Below are 25507 nucleotides of genomic sequence, written 5' to 3' on the forward strand. Positions count from 1 at the left end.
GGAGGGGTGTTGGTGCGTGGTATTTGAGAGTTATGAAATGGTTGTCATTCGGGTGTCGGGTTGCAGAAACTGTATAGCCAACCCTGTGATCAGTCTTCTTTGGTGGTATCAATGTTGTGTTGGGAGACACCGACGTAAAACGAGTTTGGATTGAGTTGAAAAATGGCGGGGGAGGGGGGGGGGGTGGAGGTGTTTGTTGGGTGAGTGGGAGGGGGACGGGTTTGGGAGTCGACGTTAGACGAGGGGGAGGGGGGGGGGGGGGTCGGGGATAAGGAGGAGGAATGTGCACGGGTGGACAGGAGGTGTATGTATTTGGATCTGAATATGTGTGTTTTGAACGGGTGTCATGATTCCCGAAACGGGTACCGGACATTCCCCCTCTCTCTATCTACGCAAACTTTTCCTCTCGTGTTACAGGACACGAAATACTGTATGACGATTGGTTATTGTTAATTCTTTGCGCGGATGTTTGATTTAGACGATAGTGTGCATGTTGCAGAATGTCCTTACCTGCCCTTTCTAATACTGTTGATCAGTTTGCTTGGTTTGAATTAGTTGGAGACGGTTTTCTATTTTAGTGAGCATGTGCATTTAAAAGGCATTTGGGACAAAGAGGCAGCCTGTTCTGTATGCATTATTGTTGAACTACAAAAGCGACAGAGATAATACATTCCCTAAGCTGGGAAGCTGCTTGAAAGTACGTTGAATAGAGTTGCATCTGTCAGGACAAGAAATATGACGATGAATAAGAACGGGGTATGGTTTATTCTTTGAGCTGGTGTATGATTTATACTTCTTCTTCTTCTTCTGCGTTCGTGGGCTGAAACTCCCACGTACACTACGTGTTTTTTGCACGAGTGGAATTTTACGTGTATGACCGTTTTTACCCCGCCATTTAGGCAGCCATACGCCGCTTTCGGGGAAAGCATGCTGGGTATTTTTGTGTTTCTATAACCCACCGAACTCTGACATGGATTACAGGATCTTTTTCGTGCGCACTTGGTCTTGTGCTTGCGTGTACACACGGGGGTGTTCGGACACCGAGGAGAGTCTGCACACAAAGTTGACTCTGAGAAATAAATCTCTCGCCGAACGTGGGGACGAACTCACGCTGACAGCGGCCAACTGGATACAAATCCAGCGCGCTACCGACTGAGCTATATCCCCGCCCTATTTAGACGATAGTGGGTATAATTAATGTTGATGTGTTTAAATGGGACCATCCCAAAGTGTCCGAATAGTACAGATACATGTCCTCTCATCGCAGGGAGATACGCTACGCTACGATAAAAGGCCAACACGTACAGGCATGCGGCCTCTATATGGAGGTGTCCTATCATAAAAAAAAAGCTTACGTTATAGGTAGAGTCGAACCAGTCGATGAAGACAACCCAGTCGACCGAACAAGAGGTCGTTTTAGAGAGGCGGTTGTGGCGGGGATGTAGCTCAGTCGGTAGCGCGCTGGATTTGTATCCAGTTGGCCGCTGTCAGCGTGAGTTCGTCCCCACGTTCGGCGAGAGATTTATTTCTCAGAGTCAACTTTGTGTGCAGACTCTCCTCGGTGTCCGAACACCCCCCGTGTGTACACGCAAAGCACAAGACCAAGTGCGCACGAAAAAGATCCTGTAATCCATGTCGAGTTCGGTGGGCTATAGAAACACGAAAATACCCAGCATGCTTCCTCCGAAAACGGCGTATGGCTGCCCAAATGGCGGGGTAAAAAACGGTCATACACGTAAAATTCCACTCGTGCAAAAAACACGAGTGTACATGGGAGTTTCAGCCCACGAACACAGAAGAAGAAGAGAGGCGGTTGCCATGGAAAAGTTAACTATGGAGAGAAAAAAAACACCAAACGACATTGTCGTGGGTCCTTTGGGGGTGGTCGTTGTGTGCAAGTGTTCGTTATCGAGAGGTGGTCGTGGAGGCAGGCTCGACTATACTGCTGTAATCCATGGACTTTAAAGACCGGGTTACAAAGCTATTCCACCATGGGTAAATGTGTTGCTCAAGGCATTCTTTCTTTATTTGGTGTTTAACGTCGTTTCCAACCATTCAAGGTTATATCGCGACAAGAAAAGGGGGGAGATGGGATAGAGCCACTTGTCAATTGTTTCTTGTTCACAAAAGCACTAATCAAAAATTTGCTCCAGGGGCTTGCAACGTAGTACAATATATACCTTACTGGGAGAATGCAAGTTTCCAGTACAAAGGACTTAACATTTCTTACATACTGCTTGACTAAAATCTTTACAAAAATTGACTATATTCTATACAAAAAACATTTAACAAGGGTAAAAGGAGAAACAGAATCCGTTAGTCGCCTCTTACGACATGCTGGGGAGCATCGGGTAAATTCTTCCCCCTAACCCGCGGGGGGTTGCTCAAGGCATGCTTTTTCAAAGAATTCATTGAATATGGGTGTAACTTCACGGATCTGCTGTAAATCAACAAATAGCAGAAATAAAAAAAAAAATTAAAAAAAAATCAAGCGAAGAACAGTGAAGCTTTAGTTTATTTCAAATTGCCGGCGAAAAATGAGCAGGGGGTTCGGTTATGATATACTTTTTATTACTATGCATTGTATTCGCTGTTTACTGCGTCACACAACGACCAGTATCTGAATCGATGCTAAATTCTTTGAAACTGATCAGTAGGGGGTCGCCCGAGGTTTTGTCCGTGTTGCATTCGTTATCTGTCTAACAAGGCAGCCTGTGTCATTCGAAATTCGCGAATGTTTTGGGTGGGGTTGATAGGTGGGGTGGATAAGGTGGGGGTGGGGGGTGGAGCCAACAGGAAGATTTTCGGAGGACACCTGTGTTGGAAGCAGTTTTTGACTCACATGCGAAGCAAAAGTGAGTCTATGTACTCACCCGAGTCGTCCGTCCGTCCGTCCGTCCGTCCGTCCGTCCGTCCGGCCTGCCGGAAAACTTTAACGTTGAATATTTCTTGGACACTATTCAGTCTATCAGTACCAAATTTGGCAAGATGGTGTATGATGACAAGGCCCCAAAAAACATACATAGCATCTTGACCTTGCTTCAAGGTCAAGGTCGCAGGGGCCATAAATGTTGTCTAAAAAACAGCTATTTTTCACATTTTTCCCATTTTCTCTGAAGTTTTTGAGATTGAATACCTCACCTATATATGATATATAGGGCAAAGTAAGCCCCATCTTTTGATACCAGTTTGGTTTACCTTGCTTCAAGGTCAAGGTCACAGGAGCTCTTCAAAGTTGGATTGTATACATATTTTGAAGTGACCTTGACCCTGAACTATGTAAGATAACTGTTTCAAACTTAAAAATTATGTGGGGCACATGTTATGCTTTCATCATGAGACACATTTGGTCCCATATGATCAAGGTCAAGGTCACTTTGACCCTTATGAAATGTGACCAAAATAAGGTAGTGAACCACTAAAAGTGACCATATCTCATGGTAGAAAGAGCCAATAAGCACCATTGTACTTCCTATGTCTTGAATTAACAGCTTTGTGTTGCATGACCTTGGATGACCTTGACCTTGGGTCAAGGTCACATGTATTTTGGTAGGAAAAATGTGTAAAGCAGAAGGTCAAGCATGTGAGTCGTATGGGCTTTGCCCTTCTTGTTTTGGTGTTGTTGCTGTGATTTCCAAGGATGTTTTTATTTACTGAATCGGTTATCCCGATTACCTGTCTCGTATCAGTATAATAATTGTCTAGTATTGTCGATTTAACGTAGATTTGAGAGAGGGGGAGGGGGGCGGAAGGGTGAAGAAAGAAAGGTAGAGGATTTACAATCAGCACCAGTTCAAGGTAGTTTTGTGTATCGGCTGGCTGAAGAATGACCTTATCAGTAAAGGGGTTTTGGGAAGTTTCAGAATTCAAAAGATAGTATTTTTGGATACACTATAGGTCGATCTGAGACGCCTTGTTAAACTAGAAACTGAGAGTAGAGCGAGAGAAGAGATGTGGGAGGGAGAGAGAGAGGGGGGGAGATGTAGGAGAGAGAGAGAGAGAGAGAGAGAGAGAGAGAGAGAGAGAGAGAGAGAGAGAGAGAGAGAGAGAGAGAGAGAGAGAGAGAGAGAGAGAGAGAGAGGGGGGGGGGGGGGGGGTCCGAATGTAAGACGGAGCAATCAAAGGCTGTATCAATGTCTGGCCAGAACCTGACCGAGCTGTGAAACGAGCTACATATATTGCCGAATGCTGTCAAACTGGAATCCCTGTCCTCTCCCCCCCCCCCCCCCCCCCCCCCCCTCTCTTATCTATCTATCTATCTGTCTATCTATCTATCTATCTCTGTGACCTGTTTGTGTACATGTGTGTGTATGTTTGCGCCAAGTGTACCGAACCAGCTAAGCGATCAGATGACGGCGACAGTAAAATCGGTATGCAAACGATCCCAAACAGGCAGCTGAGAAACCGAAAGAGAGAGGGAGACAGACAGCTAGGATTTCCTTCTCTCTCTCAACAGATCTTCTGCCTAATATCTGCTTTCTTTTGAATGTCTCGAACGATCGAGTGGTGAGGAAGTTATACTGAAGTTTGAGAACCTTCACGCTTTTCTGGTGCTTGTGCGAATTGTTCGTTTTGTGAAAACTGTATGTGTTTGATGAGGAGGAGAACAAGATAACGCACAAGGAACGAGGGATGGTTGAATCGTGTTCGTCACTTCAGTTTGAGTATCGAGAATCCGACTCCTCGTGCATACTTCTAGTGTCATTCAATCTCCTCTCGCGAGTTGTCAATGTCAGCACTCCTCGGCGATCGGATTTTCTTTTTCTTTTATTTTCTTCTTCTCTCTTTCCCAACTAGTAGCGTTCAGTGTGCTGTGAGGGAGAGAAACACTGTCGCGATCTCCAGCCAGGCGTAAAGTCTCTCCCCCCAACTCTCCTGATGGGAGTTTGATTCCTGACAAAAGCCTACCTGTTGAATTCGAGCCTCCCTGCTGTCGAAGAGGGGAGGGTTTGCTACCTGGCAGGTAATTTAACTGTATTCTCCGCGCACCTGCTTCTGTTTTGGCTGCTGTTGCGAGAATCGAATGGAGAGTGGACTTGAAGAGGGCTGCGATACTTGTTCTGTTGAGTTTTTATCTTTCCTGTGTGTGTGCTTCGTTTTATGATTGCTGACGTCGTAAATTGAAAGAGGTTCGAATTTGTTTGATTTTTTTTCTTTCTTTCTTTCTTTCTTTTTTCCTTTTCGTTTTGGTTTCGGTTGAAGTGTGATTACTCACGTGTGACTGATTTTGTTTTACGCTTGAAAGATTGAAAGTGGCGTGAAGTTGTGGAGCTTTTTGGTTTGGTTGATTGTTCATGTGTGATTGATTTTGTTTTCTGCGTGAGAAATTTTGATCTGTTGAGCTTTAGAAACTCAGCTGGGTGTTGCTAGCTCTACAAGTATGAATTTTAAATGCTGACGTTGAAGCAAATCAGGTGCGACGTTTCACTGTTTAGACTCATTGCTTTTCCCAGTATATTTTCCTTTGGAGAGATTGAGAAACTTGTGTGAACTTTTCTTAGCAGGGTTTTTTATGCCCGAAGAACTCGTGTCGGGTTTTTATCTCTCTGGACCGAAAGTAAAGATTTCAGGGGGCGGGATTGATTTCATTGTTTGGGTGATCGATTCATTGACAAAATGATTTTTGACTCACATGCGAAGCAAAAGTGAGTCTATGTACTCACCCGAGTCGTCCGTCCGTCCGTCCGTCCCGGCGTCCGTCCGTCCGTCCGTCCGTCCGTCCGGAAAACTTTAACGTTGGATATTTCTTGGACACTATTAAGTCTATCAACACCTGATGTGGCCTGATGGTGTATGGTTACAAGATCTCAAAAAACATGTGCGGCAACTTGACCTCACTTCAAGTTCAAGGTCACAGGGGCCGTAATTGTTATCTTAAAAACGACCATTTTTCACATTTTCGCATTTTTTTCTGAAGTTATCGAGAATGGCAACCTTAGCTATGTATGCTATACAGGGCAATGTAAGCCCTATCTTTGGACACCAGTTTGGTTGACCTTGCTTCAAGGTCAAGGTCGCAAGGGTCCTTTAAAGTTGGATTGTATACATATTTTGAAGTGATCTTGACCCTGAACTATGGAAGATAACTGTTTCAAACTTAAAAATTATGTGGGGCACATGTTATGCTTTCATCATGAGACACATTTGGTCACATATGGTCAAGGTCACTTTGACCCTTATGAAATGTGACCAAAATAAGGTAGTGAACCACTAAAAGTGACCATATCTCATGGTAGAAAGAGCCAATAAGCACCATTGTACTTCCTATGTCTTGAATTAACAGCTTTGTGTTGCATGACCTTGGATGACCTTGACCTTGGGTCAAGGTCACATGTATTTTGGTAGGAAAAATGTGTAAAGCAGTTCTTAGTGTATGATGTCATTGCTAGGTTTAGTTATTTGACCTTGACCCTGAAGGTCAAGGTCATGTAAAGGTCAAGGTCAAGCATGTGAGTCGTATGGGCTTTGCCCTTCTTGTTGTGATTACTTTCTGAGAGTTTTTCTCTCTCTATTTAGTTCACGTTACTTGAACTTTGTTCGTTACTGGCTATGACGTTACTATTAAGGAAAAAACCCTGAAGATTGACAATGGCATTGTTTTCTCAGCATTCATGACAGAAGCTGAAAGATGGGTGTTCAATTACGAGGGCTTAAGGCTGACGGACGGACATTGGTTTTTGAAGGGCACCACACCTTTTTTTCCCCCTCTCTTATTTGTTGCTCGTGTGTGTTTTCTTCGTTAGGGTTTGTGTAGCCGTCCTAAGCATGGCAAGGGTTTTGGAGTGTACGTGCGAGTGTGTGATTGTATCGGTATGTAAGAGCAACAAAAGGGCTGACGGGTACAGCGGGGGGACTTTGACATTTCGCCGTCTGTCAACTCGGGGGGCAGGGGAAAGGTCAGCGGAGGGGGAACCAAAGCTCAAGGATTGAAGATCTGTCGTCGTCTGGATTAGCCGTAGAATTTCCCCTGACCTGATGCTTTTTGGAAAAGACTCTCAACTGTTCGTCCTTCTTGAAAGACTTGCGGTCTTGTGGGTTAACCTGTTTCGTTTTCTGTCGCTGACTGCTGTTCTATCTGCATGTGGTTCTGTCTCTATCAATGTCTTCTTCTCTGCCTGCCTGTCTGTCTGTCTGTCTCTGTCCCTATGTCTCTTTCTCTCTCTCTTTTTTTCTGTCTGTCCGTCTCTCTCTCTCTCTGTCTCTGTCTCTCTCTCTCTGTCTCTCTCTCTCTCTGTCTCTCTCTCTCTCTGTCTTTCTTTCTGTCCCTGTCTCTTTCCCTCACCTTCCTCTCTTTGTCACTCTCTCTGTATGTGATCTGTCTGTCTGTTTCTTTGTCTGTCTGTCTCTCTGTCTTTCTCTGTCTCTCTCCCTCTCTCTCTGTCTCTCTCTCTCTCTCTCTCTCTCTCTCTCTCTCTCTCTCTCTCTCTCTCTCTCTCTCTCTCTCTCTCTCTCTCTCTCTCTCTCTCTCTCTCTCTCTCTGCTTGCTTCTGCTGCTCTCTCGCCCGAAGCCCCTAACTCCAGTTGATTACTTCTGTGTATAACTCTAGTGCCATCGACTGTCTGTCCGTGTGACTGGCTGCCTGCCTGACTTTCTGTCTATATTTCAGTTTGCATGTTTCTCTCTCTCTCCCCCTTCTCGCTCACTCACTCTCGCTCTGTCTCTCTCTGTTTCACTCTCTGTCTCTGTCACTCTCTCTACACCGTCTTTCTCTCACCCTATCGCTATCCTCTTTCTCTATCTCAACCCCTCTCTCTCTCTCCCTCTCTCTCTCTCCCTCCTCCTCCTCTCTCTCTCTCTCCCCCTCCTCCTCCCCTCTCCCTCTCTCCCTTTCCCTCTCTCTCCCTCCTCCTCCTTCTCTCTCTCTCTCTCCCTCCTCCTCTCTCCCTCTCTCTCTCTCGCTCTCTCCCTCCTCCTCTCTCTCTCTGTGTCTCTGTCTCTCTGTCTCTCTCTCTCTCTCTCTCTCTCTCTCTCTCTCTCTCTCGCACTCTCGCTCTGTCTATCTGTGTCTCTCTCTCGCACTCTCTCCCTCTCTCTGTGATCCACATACTACCGTCCTTCTAGTTCGCGATCCTCGAACCCCAAATCTTCTTTGACGCCTTAAGTAGTACACTTTTCTTGTGATGTCTTCTTTGCTGAAATGTTCAGCCGTCGCGAGTTCGAGTTCCGCGCTCCTTTTGACTTTGAACTCAACTGATCGTTGTGCGACGATTGCCTTGTATAGTCACTCCGCAACGACAACAGACATTTGGATTTAGAAGAGACCTAGGTGTCATCTTTTCAGCAGTCGTGTGCGTCTTCTTTAGCCGAATATCCTGTCGAAGATTGCTTGGTTGTTTTGTATTCACAAATGATCTGCCAATGAGGAAGACTAGTAGGTCAGAAAATGTTCGTTAAGGTCGTGGTTGTTGTACTCTCTGCAGTTCTGTCTTGTTTGGGAAATGACGTACGCATACCGTGTTCGAGGTGCTTCTCTTTTCATGACACAGTTAACCTCTCACTGCTGTTCACCGCGAATGCCATCTTTGTGTGTTTCAGCGGGAACTAGACATTACAGCCACCGATCTTGCCAACCGGCAAGATGAAAGCGATGCCTCAAGAAAACGGCTCGTAGACCAGAGTCGGGAATTCAAGAAGAACACACCAGAGGTAGGTTTTATACGCCTTTTCTTTTTAATATGTCTACCCCTCTTTGTCAATGTTAGCCTGGGGGTCTCACTGTGTGTGTGTGTGTGTGTGTGTGTGTGTGTGTGTGTGTGTGTGTGTGTGTGTGTGTGTGTGTGACCATTAATTGGTTGGCTGGTTGGTTGGTTGAACGATCGACTCTTGAATTGATTTACTGAATGTTTTTTATTTTTTTTAAATTATTATTCTCTTTATTTATATAGCGCCTTATCCGAAGTTCAAAGCGCTTTGTGCCGTGTGAGATGGAATTTTTTACACAATATATCACGCATTCACATCGACCAGCAAACCTCAAGCCTGTTAGGCGAATGTTCACCTTTCGCGGCCTTTATTCCAAGTCACACGGGTATTTGATGGACATTTTTATCTATCAGGAAAGACCCTTTTGTCAATCGTGGGATCTTTAACGTGCACACCCCAATATAGTGTACACGAAGGGACCTCGGTTTTTCGTCACATCCGAAAGACTAGCACTTGAACCCACCATCTAGGTTAGGAAAGGGGGGAGAAAATAGCGGCCCGACCCAGGGTCGAACACGCAACCTCTCGATTCCGAGCGCAAGTGCGTTACCACTCGGCCACCCAGTCCTTTTTTGACTCACATGCGAAGCAAAAGTGAGTCTATGTACTCACCCGAGTCGTCCGTCCGTCCGTCCGTCCGGACGTCCGTCCGGACGTCCGTCCGGACGTCCGTCCGTCCGGAAAACTTTAACGTTGGATATTTCTTGGACACTATTCAGTCTATCAGTACCAAATTTGGCAAGATGGTGTATGATGACAAGGCCCCAAAAAACATACATAGCATCTTGACCTTGCTTCAAGGTCAAGGTCGCAGGGGCCATAAATGTTGCCTAAAAAACAGCTATTTTTCACATTTTTCACATTTTCTCTGAAGTTTTTGAGATTCAATACCTCACCTATATATGATATATAGGGCAAAGTAAGCCCCATCTTTTGATACCAGTTTGGTTTACCTTGCTTCAAGGTCAAGGTCACAGGAGCTCTTCAAAGTTGGATTGTATACATATTTTGAAGTGACCTTGACCCTGAACTATGGAAGATAACTGTTTCAAACTTAAAAATTATGTGGGGCACATGTTATGCTTTCATCATGAGACACATTTGGTCACATATGATCATGGTCAAGGTCACTTTGACCCTTATGAAATGTGACCAAAATAAGGTAGTGAACCACTAAAAGTGACCATATCTCATGGTAGAAAGAGCCAATAAGCACCATTGTACTTCCTATGTCTTGAATTAACAGCTTTGTGTTGCATGACCTTGGATGACCTTGACCTTGGGTCAAGGTCACATGCATTTTGGTAGGAAAAATGTGTAAAGCATGTGAGTCGTATGGGCTTTGCCCTTCTTGTACCACCTACTTGGTTCACGGACCTCTATCTTCGTAGGTCCGTGACATTGCTGACTTGAAATATTGATTAATCGATCAAAGAACGAATCTACTGGGTGATCGGTGTTTACATAACATTTTTGGTATGAGATTGAAATAACGAAATCTGCTCGTGCTGCTAGCTTGGACCAATAGAGAAAGGGAGCTCAGAAACAACGAAAACAAAATTACGCAACATGAAGTGTCAATTAGGAAGCACGAACAGAAATTCTTCAGCAGTAAGCAATAACGCTTTATATTAAAACTTAATGGAAAGTTTAGAAGAAAACACACCCTAATAAGACATGGGTTGAAGCCTGATCATGCATAATCGAAAATAATGACCTACGCTTCATACCAAGCTCTTGCAATGGATTTTGGGACCCGCTTGTGATCAATTAAAAACTAAGAAGCTGAGATGGTAGAGCCCATTAACGGTGGTTAATTAGAAGACGAGAGTGAAGGAGGCAGAGAGATGTGGAGCGACCTGCTCTGAGCCGTGTCAAGTGGCTGGAGGTTGTCGTCAAGTGGAGTCCTGGAGTGCTCTCTCTCTATTCTCCTGATAGGGCTTCTCTCTTGCTTGTGTCTTTCTTTGGCTGCGGCGTTTTGGTTTGTGGTGGTGCAATGGCTTTTTATATTTAGTCAAGTTTTGACTAAATATTTTAACGTAGAGGGGGGAATCGAGACGAGGGTCGTGGTGTATTTGTGTGTGTGTGTGTGTGTGTGTGTGTGTGTGTCTGTCTGTCTGTCTGTCTGTCTGTCTGTCTGTCTGTCTGTCTGTGTGTGTGTGTAGAGCGATTCAGACTAAACTACTGGACCGATCTTTATGAAATTTGACATGAGAGTTCCTGGGTATGAAATCCCCATACGTTTTTTTCATTTTTTCAATAAATGTCTTTGATGACGTCATATCCGGCTTTTCGTGAAAGTTGAGGCGGCACTGTCACGCTCTCATTTTTCAACCAAATTGGTTGAAATTTTGGTCAAGTAATCTTCGACGAAGGCCGGGGTTTGGTATTGCATTTCAGCTTGGTGGCTTAAAAACTAATGAGTGAGTTTGGTCATTAAAAATCTGAAAATTGTAAAAAAATTATTTTTTTTATAAAACGATCCAAATTTACGTACATCTTATTCTTTATCATTTTCTGATTCCAAAAATATATAAATATGTTATATTTTGATTAAAAACAAGCTCTGAAAATTAAAAATATAAAAATTATTATCAAAATTAAATTGTCCAAATCAATTTAAAAACACTTTCATCTTATTCCTTGTCGGTTCCTGATTCCAAAAACATATAGATATGATATGTTTGGATTAAAAACACGCTCAGAAAGTTAAAACAAAGAGAGGTACAGAAAAGCGTGTTATCCTTCTTAGCGCAACTGCTACCCCGCTCTTCTTGTCAATTTCACTGCCTTTGCCATGAGCGGTGGACTGACGATGCTACGAGTATACGGTCTTGCTGAAAAATGGCAGCTACTTGACTAAATATTGTATTTTCGCCTTACGCGACTTGTTATTACATTTAGTGTGCGTGTGTGTCTGTGTGTGTGTGTGTGGGTGTTAAAGGGGATATTTGTGTTTTTTTTGGCTGATGCATCAAATTTATTTGTCTGTTACTTTGTTATCTGTCTCTCTCTCTCTCCCCCCCCCCTCTCCTGTCTCTGTCTCTTTTTCTGTCATCTGCTCTTCTGTGGTTCTGTCTGTCTGTCTGTCTGTCTGTCTGTCTGTAATTCTATCCCTCTCTCTCTCTCAATCCATCCCTCCATCCATGTCTGTCTCTCTCCCTCTCTCTTTCTCTCTCTCTCTCTCTCTCTCTCTCACTCCCTCTCTCGCTGGCTCTCTCTCTCGCTGGCTCTCTCTCTCTCTCTCTCTCCCTCTCTCTCTCTCTCTCTCTCTCTCTCTCTCTCTCTCTCTCTCTCTCTCTCTCTCTCTCTCTCTCTCTCTCTCTCTCTCTCTTTCCCTTCCTCTATCGCATGGTCCATATTTCACTTCACTGTCAAGGTTATTGACTTCGTTTGACGTGTTTTTATCGCTCACCTGACCATCGGCTTTTTTCCCCCACAAAGATGAATTGGGAAATCTCTGTTGGTCAGGGGAGGTCACGCGCGGGGGTGGGGTGGGGGAGGGGTATGCAATTAGTTCAGTTTTGTGTGGGAGGACATCGGTCCATATTGCTGTGTATCGAAAAATAGGAGCTAGAAGGAAAGAGGCAAAAGGAAGGAGCTGCTGACTTGATGAACATTTGAAACGGCGGGAAAAAAATATTGATTCCATCCTCAAACAGAAACAAAGTCATCACACACAGCACAGCGTCTGTCTTGATCGAAGCGAGTTGAGAAAATCGGACACAGGCATACACAGACGGGGAGGAAGGCCAGGAAAGCTGGCAAGAAAACATTCAAGCAAAACTCTCCATTATTTGTATTGTCAGCGTGGGACAACAACGATATTGATAGTAACGTCTCGATCGAAGCGCCTGAAGCGAGCTTTAAAAAAAGATCACCTTTAAAAGGCACACTGCTTTCCGTGAAAACTGTTTGGTTTATCATCTCAGATATGGCCAGGCTTCTACATGGGATAAGACCATCCCCTCCACTTGGTCACATAGTAAAAATCAACTGTCGTGAGTTGTAATTTTGGATGAATTAAGCTCTTGAAAAGGCAGTAGTGTCTTTTACGAAATTAATTGGTCCAACAATTCCCGGTGTGCACAGAGAGCACCCAGGCTGTTGACGTTTGATATGTGACCCAGCGGAGCAAAGTTCTTACCTCACGTAGAAGCCTGGTCAGATGAGGGCGGGGATGTTGCTCAGTCAGTAGCGCGCTGGATTTGTATCCAGTTGGTCGCTGTCAGCGTCAGTTCGTCCCCACGTTCGTCGAAAGATTTATTTCTCAGAGTCAACTTTGTGTGCAGACTCTCCTCGGTGTCCGACCCCCCCCCCCCCCCCCCCTCCGTGTGTACACGCAAGCACAAGACCGAGTGCGCACGAAAAAGATCCTGTATTCCATGTCAGAGTTGGGTGGGTTATAGAAACACGAAAATACCCAGCATGCTTCCTCCGAAAACGGCGTATGGCTGCCTAAATGGCGGGGTAAAAAACGGTCATACATGTAAAATTCCACTCGTGCAAAAAAAACCACGAGTGTGCGTGGGAGTTTCAGCCCACGAACGCAGAAGAAGAAGAAGATGAGAAACGGTGAGATAAACCGTTTTTCACTGGAAGGAGTGTGCCGTGTGGCGAAGGCTGCAATCTTCATAACTGTGTATGTCAAGTTGGATCAAAAGGAATAAGCCTTTCAAACATGACTTGCTATCAGTTCCTGCGGGTAGCTCTTTAATGCAAAGTTTAATGTCGACATTTTTCAAAGTATGACCAGCTTTTGTCAGGGAAGCGTGACACCATTGACTTCCTAACAAATCCGAAACTTGCCTTAATTTATGGCAGATTTGTGTGAATCTGCGTAAGAAAAACACATTCTGGCAATACCAATGCTAAAAAAGACGTTATAATAATGTAGCCCACCCCATCCCACCCCCGAGGGCAACTGTTCTCGAATCCAAATTCTAACAATGCCCATGCTAAGCCAGACGGAACAACCATATAGTGCCCCCCCCCCCCCCCCCCCCCAAAAAAAAAAAAAAAAAAAAAACCCACCCAACAACAATAAACAAACCCGACAACAACAACAACATCAACTGCAACAAACACAAAACAACAGCGTTCGGCTGCAACGGGTTGAACAAATATCAATCTAAACAAGAAGAAAGACCCACAGGAAAACGATGGAAACGCACTCTTCATTTTTTTGTCTTCTCAGACAACAAAGTCATCCATCGCGATCAAAGAGAGTAAAGAAAAAATATCAGCTGAAGCCAGAAAAAGCAACCACAGGAACACACACACACACAAGCGCTCCCACAAGTGCATGCACGCACACACAGACACACATACACACGCACAGATACGCACAAACACAGAGAGAGAGAAAGAGAGAGAGAGAAAGAGAGAGAGAGAGAGAGAAAGAGAGAGAGAGAGAGAGAGAGAGAGAGAGAGAGAGAGAGAGAGACACACACACACACACACACACACACACACACACACACACACACACACACACACACACACACACACACACACACACACAGAAGGAGGGGGGGGTACTTGGTAATTCGTCCCCTTTGACAACAAACTCATTGACAATGACATCCGGATCGAAGAGAGGTTTGAGAAAGATCAATCAAGGTCAAAAAGAAACAATCACAGGAAGCCTGGAGATCGTTAGTTGTGCTTTGTCGACCAATCGACGCAGTATTAAAACTGTCAGCAAAAAGCCACAACCCCCACACACACAAAGGGAACAGCAAACTTTTGGAAAGCCAAGACACCTGCCAGGAATCAACTCATTATGATTTTGTTTTGTTTTGTGTGACAACAAATTCACCAATAAGACATACCACATGAGACATAAGATCATTTATTGTCCATACAAATAGACATTGGATGGAAAAGTGTGGTTCATCTGCTCTTAAAGGACCATAACAGGCTCTTTTTAAGGTCAGATAAAGCAGTTGGGGTTGATTTAATGATATAGGTAAGCATCTACAGATGCAAAATCCGATCAGTAAATCTCAGGTTTTGTGTTGCATCAGTCTAATTTTACACAAAATGCATGCTCAAAAAGCGACCAAATTCGTCTGCTACGCGAGACTTCAAATTCCCCGCGGCGGCAAGCCCTTGGCTGTGACGTCACAAGGGGGGAGCCAGAAGCGAAAGTAGCAACGCTCGGTGTGCGTCTTTGCTGCAGCTGTGGATGCGCGCGTGCTCCCGACATCATGCCGAGAGAGTGTGCTGCTGCCGAATGTTCGGAGTTGCAAAAAAAAAAAGACTCAGGCTTGAGTTTTTATTTGTTTTTATCCGATTGGGTAACAACTACAACGACGACAATAACACTGACAACAACTCGAAAACCAAGAACAACTACAATGTCAACAACAGCTTTACACTGATAAACTGTAGGTGGAACACGATTGATTTGACACGTTACAACCTTGATTTCATCTACGACGACGACAACAACAACATCAACTTAAATTCGAGAACACAATTATACGTCTTCAACAACATAGCCAACAACAAATCCGATAGAACTTCAACTACAATCACAACAGTGATCATGGGCTGCCTAATCTATTTGTTGAGTCTGGCAGACATTTTACTTCCACCCTTGAGAGAGAATGTTTTTTTCTCGTACACTTTGTGCCTCAAACCTGACTAAGAGGATACAATTCTACATTAATCCCCGATTATCAACCCAGATAGATGGGACACTTCCGTCTCAACTCGGACGCCGCTGTAAGAACGATCTCCAGTAACAGACGCTAATAACGATACAGCTATCTGCTCGCTCCTAAGCCACTCCCCCAGCCTGTATGTCTACACACTGGCGGCACCAATTAAACCTCCAACTGAGCTGTTAACCCGTGGTTTGTAAAAATGTAAAAATATTGTACAAATTACGTCGAACCTAAATCCGCGATTTGTAAAACTTTTTTTTTTCTCTCTATTCAGCCTATTGTCCCATCGCTGGGAAATTCGGATAGCTTCCTCCCAGTGGAAAGCTAGCAGCAACAGAGTCGCGCTACCCCAAAGTCAAGGGATCCATTAGATTTGATTTTCTTTCTTTTTCCATTTCGTTATTTTCCTTCATCGCTGGCGAATTCGGATCGCTTCCTCCCAGTGAAAAGTTAGCAGCAACAGAGTCGCGCTTGTGGTCCAAGTTGTGGAAATTTCCAAGTTGTGGAATGTGTCCAAGTTGTGGTATGTGTCCAAGTTGTGGTATGTGTCCAATATGTGCAATGTTGTGGTATATGTCCAAGATGTGGAATGTGTTCAAGATGCGGTATGTGTCAAAGTTGTGGTATGTGTCCAAGTTGTGGTATGTGTCCAAGATGTGGCATGTGTTCAAGATGTGATATGTGTCCAAGATGTGGAATGTGTCCAAGTTGTGGTATGTGTCCAAGTTGTGGTATGTGTCCAAGATATGGTAATGTGTCCACGTTATGGTATGTGTCCCAGTTGTGGTATGCGTATAAGATGTGGTCTGTGTCCAAGTTGTGGTATGTGTCCAAGATGTGGTATGGGTCCAAGTTGTGGTATGTGACCAAGTTGTGGTACGTCTCAAAGACGTGGTAATATCGTCATGTGTCCAAGTTTTGGTATGTGTCCAAGTTGTGGAATGTGATGGGACAATAAAAAAATGGAGGAAAAAATCTTATAGATTCACTGACTTTCGGGTAGCGCGACTCTGTTGTTTCTAGCTTTTCACTCGAAGGAAGCGACCCAAATTTCCCAGCGATGGGACAATAAAGAAAAGGGAGAAAAATCCCATAGATCTCCCTTGACTTTGGGGTATCGCGACTCTGTTGCTGCTAGCTTTCCACTGGGAGGAAGTGATCCGAATTTCCCAACGACGGGACAATCTAGTAATGATAAATGGAGAAAGAAAACAAAATCAACGGAGTCGCGCTACCCCAAAAGTCAAGGGATTTTGTTTTTGTGCCTTGACTTTTGGGATGACAAGAAGATATCGGGAGCATTAACGTGATTTGTAAACAAAATGATTACAAATCACGGGGCGCGCAGACCCTTGAGTTTAACTCCCAGGCTCAAAACTGTAAGATTCAGCAGCTAAAGTTGCTTCTATGAATACGGCTTCTGACGTCATCGAAAATTTTACCCAGAATTCACCACTTCCGTACTCTCGCGGACGTTCGAGATATAATGGCCGCCAGATCGGAACGCGAAAACGCTTCGCTTCAGCCACGAAATTCGTCGGATTATGGCCTAAACGATTCCGAAATAAACTAAACCCTGTGAGGAAAGGTGAGAAAACAATTTCCTACGGCATGCATATGTCTGGTTAACCTAAGTCACGCCAAAACGCAAATAAACGCGTTTTTGACACCAAAAATAGCCTGTTGGGGTCCTTTAAAACAACCAAACAACATAATGACAACAACCATAAAAAAAATTGTTAAAAAAATGTAATTCGGATCGAATCTAGTTTCGAAAGATCAGTTAGAGCCTGCAAAGGAAAAGAAAGAAAATACCAACAACCCACCATCCGAACTAAGAAAACGAAAAAAACAAATAATGGAAAAAAAATCAACAACACACCAACCAGATTGTAGAGGCTGTTTACCCCTTTTTCGGCGACAGCAAAAATGTATGGATATGTTATAAATACTGAAGCAGGCAAGCCGCAAAACGGAACAGAGGACGACCAAAGATAGTCGATGTCTGTGTGTATGTTGTGTCAGTGTCAAGGGGGCAAACTATTGACGAGTTTGTTGTGTGATTTGACAAATGATGATAAATGAGTGTTCATGACATCCTCAGGTTGTTTCTTCTAGCCTTTTGCCGTGTTGATATGGATAAAACACATTGTTATAAAGATTTAACAAAAAGTACACACACGCACGCACATTTCCTTAAATCAAACGAAGTAACGACCGCAGAAGGTCAAAAATACATTATTCAGATTCGTTAACGAGACCATATCAGAAAGAATCGCCTAATCCAGACGAAATAACTAACCTCAGGAAGCGATGAAAACTGTGTTTGTTCTGTCAGACAACAAACTCATATATATAATTACTTCGAGATCGAAGTAATCATCAGTAATCATCTGCACTTTCTGTATATCGCTTTCTCTCCCTTTCTCTCTCTCTCTCTCTCTCTCTCTCTCTCTCTCTCTCTCTCTCTCTCTCTCTCTCTCTCTCTCTCTCTCTCTCTCTCTCTCTCTCTCTCTCTCTCTCTCTCTCTCTCTCTCTCTCTCTCTTTCTCTCTCTCTCTCTCTCTCTATTTTTTTTATTTTGAACTATAACAGACTAAAAATCATAACACCGACTCCACGTATTGACCTTTTCAAATCAAGCCTTCTTTATTCGGGTGCGGTCCTATGGAACTCACTGCCTATTTTTCTTAAGCATAAAACAAACACAGACAGCTTCAAAAAAAATTATATGTCGCACATAATGCAACTAAACATGTGCTGAATGGTTCATCAATTCATTTAAAATGTATGTGCATGTTAAACAAAATTATAATAATATGCAGATCTAAATTATGTTATGTTAAAAATTGACACTTGGAAATTGTACTTAAAATGCAGCATGACAATTTATTTTTTAAATTTGTATCTGTATATACAGTTATAATGTATTAAGTTTGATGTGGTAGTTCTTTGATTATATTGTTTTCTGTTCTTGTTGACCCTATATTAGGGCGAGGGCTGGATGTAAAAAAGCAATATTCTTGCTTATCTATTACCCTCGATAATAAAGATTTTGTCTTGTCGATCTTGTCTTGTGTGTCTCTCTCTCTCTCTTTCTCTCCCATTCTCTCCCATTCTCTCAATTTGTTCATTTGACAGATCAATCAAAGTTGAACAGAAACAACCACAGGAAGCCCAGAGAACGGGATGCATTTTGCCAGACAACAAAGTGGTCGGTAATAACGTCAGGGTCGAAGTTAGGGTTATCAAAAGATGAACCAAAGCCCAGACAGAGAAATAAGAATCATCAGAAATCACCACCACTTGAAGGAAAAGCCGAGGAGAAAATTGCAGAAGACAAGTTGCTGCTATTGTTTTGTCCATTCACGAACAACAAAAATATATTGATACTAAACGCCGAAGCAGCGAAACGGAACAAAAGGCGACCACAGATAGTCGATGTCTCTGTGAGTGTTTTGTCAGTGTCAAAAGGGAAATGTCGATTAGGTTGTTGTTTGATTTGACACGATGAAGGAATTTTCTTTTGACTTTCTCTTTTAAGGATGGCAACACAAATGTATCGATAAGTTATACTGGAGCAGCCGTTGAAACGGCGGAACGGAACAAAGGGCGACCAGATATAGTCGATGTCTCTTGGTGTGTTGTGTCAGTGTCAAGCCTTTGTATTGATCCAGGGGGAAGTTTTCAATGAGACAGGAGCCATGAAGTCTCAGGGGTGAGATATCGCCCCCCCCCCCCCCCCACCACCACCACCACCAACATTATCTCTGACTCTCCTCCCTCTCTCTGCCGGCCTGGCCTCTCTATCCCTATGAGACAACAGCCACGATGTTTTTGGGGTGAGGTATATTCCACCCCCTTCTCTCTCTCTGTCTCTGTCTCTCTGTCTCTCTGTCTCTTTCTGTCTGTCTCTCTGTCTCTTTCTGTCTGTCTGTCTGTCTGTCTCTCTCTCTCTCTCTCTCTCTCTCTCTCTCTCCCTCTCTCTCTTTTACTTACTTACTGCCCGTTATGCCGGTTGGCATGCATGGCAGCACTTTCTTTCTCTCTCTCTCCCTTTCTCTCTCCCTCATTCTCTCTCACTCATTCTTTCTCACCGTCCTCCCTCCCAAGGCCCTCTCTCCCGCCATCTCTCTCACTCCTGTCCCCCTTCCGAATCTCTTCCCCTCGATTTCTCGGAACAGTTTTGTTTAAAGTGAGGACCCAGAACAAAACAGGGAATACAATAGATGCTGAATCGGCATCGTATGACCCTCCGGGTTCTTGAGACAAGAAACCACCACCACCACCATCTCTCGGCCCCTCTCTCTCCCTCCCTCCACGCCAGTCAGAGTCAGGAAACCTCGGGGTTGAAGTTATCCCTCTTGACCATCTTCCTGCCTCCCTCCCCCCTCTCTCCGCTGATCTTACCCATAAATGACAGAAATCCCTAGTCCGGGAAATATGCTACCCCCCTGTCTTGCTCTTTCACCCCCGTCCCTTTAAACAGGATTCTCGAAATCCCCGTGGTTGAGATATCTACTCCCTCCCCCCCCCCCCCCCCCCACCCAAACCTCTCTTTAGCCTTGCAAATTGTCCGGTTCTGTTTTCTGTCTCGTTTCCGTTGCACACGGATATTCTGCATTGGAATCTGATAACAGGCACACGTGTTTGTGTGTGTGTGCGCGCGCACGTGAAAGAGAGAGAGAGAGAGAGAGAGAGAGAGAGAGAGAGAGAGAGAGAGAGAGAGAGAGAGAGAGAGAGAGAGAGAGAGAGAGAGAGAGAGATCAAATCAAATCAAATCAAATCAAATCAAATTTTACGAGGGATGTGGCATAAGCATCACACATGAGCTTTTTTTTCCCAACTAGCCCTCGCCCAGAGAGGGACTACTCTAACCACACATTAATATGAGGAAGAAAAAAATATATAAAGGCAGAGAGAGAGAGAGGATGTTGGAGTTTTGACGCGTGGGCTGGGAGGGGGGGGGGGGGGGTGGCGGAGGGAGGGAGAGGGATACAAATGGTTTGTTATGGCAAGGGACAGAGTAAAGAAAGCTTGTAATAGATAATCATACAATTTACAAAAATAAAAGGTAATGGCCATAATGGCCAAACTTATTTTTGCAACACGGCTGTTCTGTTGCGTACATTCGCCCTCTTAGCCGCTTCTCCTTATTCTCCTCCGCCACAAGAACTTTCTCCTCCACCCCTCCACATGAAAACAAATTCGTTTTTAATTCATATGAAATGGAAAAAGTGTGAGCTCAAAGAGATGTGATATGCTAGACCCTCCATCGGTGTATTGGATTCATTGTGGCAGGTGCAACAAACAGCGCATATTGCAAAAATACAACGTTTTAAAGATAAACATTTCTGGCTTTAATGGCCGGTTGCGTTTCGTGTCCAATAACACACATTATTCTCGGTTACCAAACGCTATTCAGTCGTCACCGCGGGAAGCAACGCAACCGCCATTGCTCGATTCGGGGTCACGTGGTAAGGTCACTTGACATGGATGGTTATCGGAAGGTGTTGACAAAAGCGTGAGACACTCGATATTTTGATATTCATTCGGGAGAAACAGAAGACCGGTGTTTTCGCGCCTGCTGCTGTTTCTCGTCATAATGCTCGATTCAGCACAGATTAACTCTTTCAAATAGCTCGATCAGATAGCTTCACAGGGCTAACTCTCATAGAAAAAGAGAGCATTATCATAAACACAAAAAGACTTCTTTGCGTTTAAGGCATCGACAGAATTGTTGTTGTTGTTGTTGTTGTTGTTGTTTTTGTTGTTACCAACAGCTCTTTACTCCCGCAGTACCTGTTTTTGCACATCTTTATAGAAGTATCGACACAGACATAAAAAATAAAATAAACGAGAGACGAATATATACCAAGCAGACAGAGCCAGGGACAGTGAGAGCGCAGTATAGTTTACGAAAAGAGAGAAAAATGTCCATCAAACAATTATGCAGGAAGCCTGATTAACCAGAGGCTTCATTAAAATGTTTCGCGAGGACCTTTTTTTCACTAAACACAAAATACATATTGCATAATCCATGCAGTACTTAAAGAATCGGAAAGATGTTTTTCTCTCCAAAAATTAGACTGAATCATTTAAAACTGTGGCTGGCAGCATTCCCCTTTAAGCTGCTAGGTACACCGCTCCTATCACTCTGGCAGTTCCGGTGTAGCGGTCACATCAGAACAAGTCATCACTTGCCAGACAGACGAGCAATTACAAAGTTGTCCATTCACAGTCTAAAGCTACCTTCCTTCACGTGTAAACGGTCACGGCGACCATCATAGATGTGTGACGCTTTTGCGTGAGGAATGAGCACCCCATGCACTTTGACACATACCAACCATCAACATCATGACTGCTGCCTTGGGAACCGGTGTAACACGAGAAAATTACTCCCACGAGATTTTTACTCCGGAGTAAACATTTCGTACGAAAAAGTTACTCCCTTTACAAAAAAAGCACTCCCCCATTGCACGAGAAAATGACTCCCCAAGAGAGGTGAGTTCCGAGTAAACATTTCGTACAAAAATGTTACTCCCCTGACGAATAAATAACGAATAAAGTACTTCACCCCAACACGAGCAATTTAATTTCCCATGCCAGGTGTACGACATTTTTACTCCCTTGTCCCCTGTTAGTCTTGGTGGTGGAAGGGGTGGAAGGAGGGTAGCGCGACATTCGTGTGCGCGAGATCACTTACTGGCATTATCCCTTCGCCGGCATCCCATTTTTGCGTACGATATTTTTACTGGAAGTAAAAAATAATGGAGAGTAACAATTTCGTGGAGGGAGTCATTTTTTCGTGCCTTGGGGAGTTATTTTCTCGTACGAAAAGTGTACTCGGAGTAAGAATTTCGTACGAAATATTTACTCCGGAGTAAATTTTTCGTGGAGTAAAAATTTCGTGTTACACCGGCACGGTTGGCCTAGTGGTAAGGTGTCCGCCCCGTGATCGGGAGGTCGTGGGTTCGAACCCCGGCTGGGTCATACCTAAGACTTTAAAATGATTGGCAATCTAGTGGCTGCTCCGCCTGGCGTCTGGCATTATGGGGTTAGTGCTAGGACTGGTTGGTCCGGTGTCAGAATAATGTGACTGGGTGAGACATGAAGCCTGTGCTGCGACTTCTGTCTTGTGTGTGGCGCACGTTATATGTCAAAGCAGCACCGCCCTGATATGGCCCTTCGTGGTCGGCTGGGCGTTAAGCAAACAAACGAACAAACTGCTTCCTTGGCAAAGTTGGATTGTTTTGATGAAAATCATAAATAAATGCCCTTAAAAGATCTGAGAATCAAAGGGACGTAAGCGCCCTAAATGCACACGACCTAAGCAAGAGTAAGTGGAGTTACGCGGAACCAACCTCCAGGCACATTCTTTCTTTCTTTCTTTATTTGGTGTTTAACGTCGTTTTCAACCGTTCAAGGTTATATCGCGACGGCTCCAGGCACATGTAAGCATAACAAGCATTGAAATGAAGAAAAAATGTGGGTTCCCGCCCCCCCCCCCCCCCCCCCCCTATAATGTCCTGTAAAGATGCAAACAAAAATCAAAGGCCTGGCTGTTTTTTGAGTGTCTGTTCAGAGTTGGAATTTGTTGCTGAATTAATTGAGCAGATTGGTACAGGTGTCACTTACCGTAATCAATGCATCACCAAACTGTCACTGTGCAGAGGAAGCTGAGCTGTTGTTTTTATTTTTTTATTTTTTTTATATTTTTTTTTTAGTGATGGGCAGTACTTGTTATTGTAAAGTGACCTTCTATAAATGGATATCAAGGGTAGACTTCTCACAAAGATAACCTGGAAGCTAGGCTGGTGATTGTTGGTACGTGTCAAAGTGGAAGGATGATGTTGTCCCAATGGAAAATGCAGGGCAAAGCTGAGTTGGTTTATAGGATCGCATTTCACGAGAAGGAGTTCAGCTTTAAACGCGTAGTTTGAATCTGAATCATTGAGTGGCGCCGAGAATAAAGCATCGCCGCTGTATAGTGAGTAATCACGATCAGCAGTCGTGCGTGATCTGGTGATGATTAATACCGCTCACAACTTGAGTTGTAATGATAATTAATGTCTTGTCACTCAACAGATTTCTTTTGTTTTGGAATTCTTATGACTTGTCACGGCGGAGGAAGTTCCCCTAAATGACGTCATCAAGAAGTGCAGAATCGGATGTGTGGATATTCGTTTTCGTTTTTGTGATGCTTGGGTGTCAAAACAAACGATTACAACTGATCTTGTTTACGATACGATGTTTTGGGACATGAGCTTACATACAATGTGGGTTTTTTAAGTTTTCAAGTTCAGGAGGGTCTTTCCATCCGTATGACTTTTGTTTTCGAGCAAGTGAGTTGTTCAGCAGTTATGTGCCATCTTCGGTTTTACCGTTGGTACTCTGCACGTGATACCGTTGCCCCTCCACACACACACCCACCCCACCCCTTTTTAACACCTCCACCCCAAGTCCGTAGTTTCGAGGTGGGGTGCTGGTAGGTTCGGGTTGGCGAAGGGAATCCTGAAAATATTCAATCAATCTGTATATAACAAGTCACTATGGGAAATAACAGCTAACTCTTTTTATGTGCGCAATACTTTGATAGCTTCGTAGTGAGTTGCTGGTCCATTAATTCACAAATGGCTTCGTTTAGTTCAACGCTTGGCTGGCGCAGAAGAAAGTAACTGTAACCACCAACAAAGCTGAGGATATTGGTAACCTGATCGGGTTACTTAAACAATCTTTACTCCTTTCAAACTTGTTAAAAAAAAGCAACCTTTCAGCGCTTTTGAATCGAAATCTGTATTATCAAACCGACGACATAACCGTTTTTCTGAAAATGGGAGGGGGAGGGAGAGGAGGGTCGTTCTCGAAGCAGCAGCCAGTAAGACTTTTATGAAGACATCTTGCTGGGCTTTTGAGAAGCTCATACACAACGTTTTCCTTCCTTCCTTCACAGCCATCGTCGTGTTTGATAACTTACTCGCTTGACTGGCGGTGTGCTTGGCTGCCAGAGCGAGCAAGACGTGAAATTTATTGAGGAGCGTATTGAGGGCAGAAAGAGAGGACAGAGAGAAGGTATGGCGGCATAGTAGTGCCAGAAATGAGAATTACAAAGTGGTCTTTAGGATTTTGTTGCTTTTAGTTACAGAGAACAGTGTTGAACTTCCGATATTTTGCAAGGTGATTTATTAAAAAAAGAGAAGTTTTTACCTAGCTAGTCTGCCGCCAAAATAGTGAACCATACACCTCAGCATAACGAATACAGCAATCTTTATCATTGACACTTGAAGAGCTCTCTCTCTCTCTCTCTCTCTCTCTCTCTCTCTCTCTCTCTCTCTCTCTCTCTCTCTCTCTCTCTCTCTCTCTCTCTCTCTCTTTTTTTAGAGTCAGAGTATGGTTATTCAGTCAGAGATCAATACTGACGTCTCTATCATTTTTGTGCCAAAAATCTCAACTACGATGCCTTTGGATCTCACAGGACATCGGTAACCTTGCACTGGTCTTTTAGCTTGAAGAACGTACTCCAATAATTTGCTAAGAACATTGCCGCATACATACCATAGTAATGAAGTAAAGCAAGCTATGCTTTACAAACGTGCTTTATATTTAAAAAAGCTAAAAAAAAGTTTGATAGTTGATGCAGCTTAGTCGAGTCATCAAAACACCATCACTTCGATCTTTATAATGTTCCCTTTTGTTGCTAGAAGGCCACCATACGCGGTCGAAGTGGCACTAGGCGTGGGTCGTCAAACGGCGTTTGCCTGGCCGCACAGTCTGTGATCGTATCGCCTCTCAACTTCCGTACCAATCACACGGCGTCTCAACTACGGGCACAACCGATGTACACACTTTACCGCTCGCAGGCACACCACAAAACACAAGTTTGCTTATAACTTGTTGTGTTTGGCGGAACCCAAAGATATGGAAAGGTTTAAATTGATTTGGTTCCGAATAGCCTAATAGGTTGAAGGAAGATGGAAAACTAAGAACAGTCCACCCAACTATATTATTTCTTGGGTGCCTATGATCAAAGCGTGTCCCTAAAAGGCCACAGTTTCCAGTGAGGAGCTTTAATTCTCAATTTTGAAGAGTCAACATATTTAGATTTTCTGTCCATATCACCTGTTTATTTA

General features: G+C 43.9%; 1 long non-coding RNA gene across 3 annotated transcripts in view; it reads left to right on the plus strand.

Moving 5' to 3' along the window:
• Positions 1–4827: 4827 nt before the first annotated feature.
• LOC138975791 (uncharacterized) overlaps positions 4828–25507 on the plus strand; it is a 40194-nt gene continuing 19514 nt past the window's right edge. The window contains exons 1-2 of one of the 3 annotated variants that reach the window (XR_011458749.1): positions 4828–4963; positions 8537–8647. This is a non-coding gene — a long non-coding RNA (uncharacterized lncRNA). Of the gene's footprint in view, positions 4964–5018; positions 5130–8503; positions 8648–25507 lie in introns of those variants that run through there. The other 2 variants (XR_011458750.1, XR_011458748.1) reach the window with 2 other exon arrangements.

Source organism: Littorina saxatilis, linkage group LG9 (assembly GCF_037325665.1).
Source record: "Littorina saxatilis isolate snail1 linkage group LG9, US_GU_Lsax_2.0, whole genome shotgun sequence".
NCBI lineage: Eukaryota > Metazoa > Mollusca > Gastropoda > Littorinimorpha > Littorinidae > Littorina > Littorina saxatilis.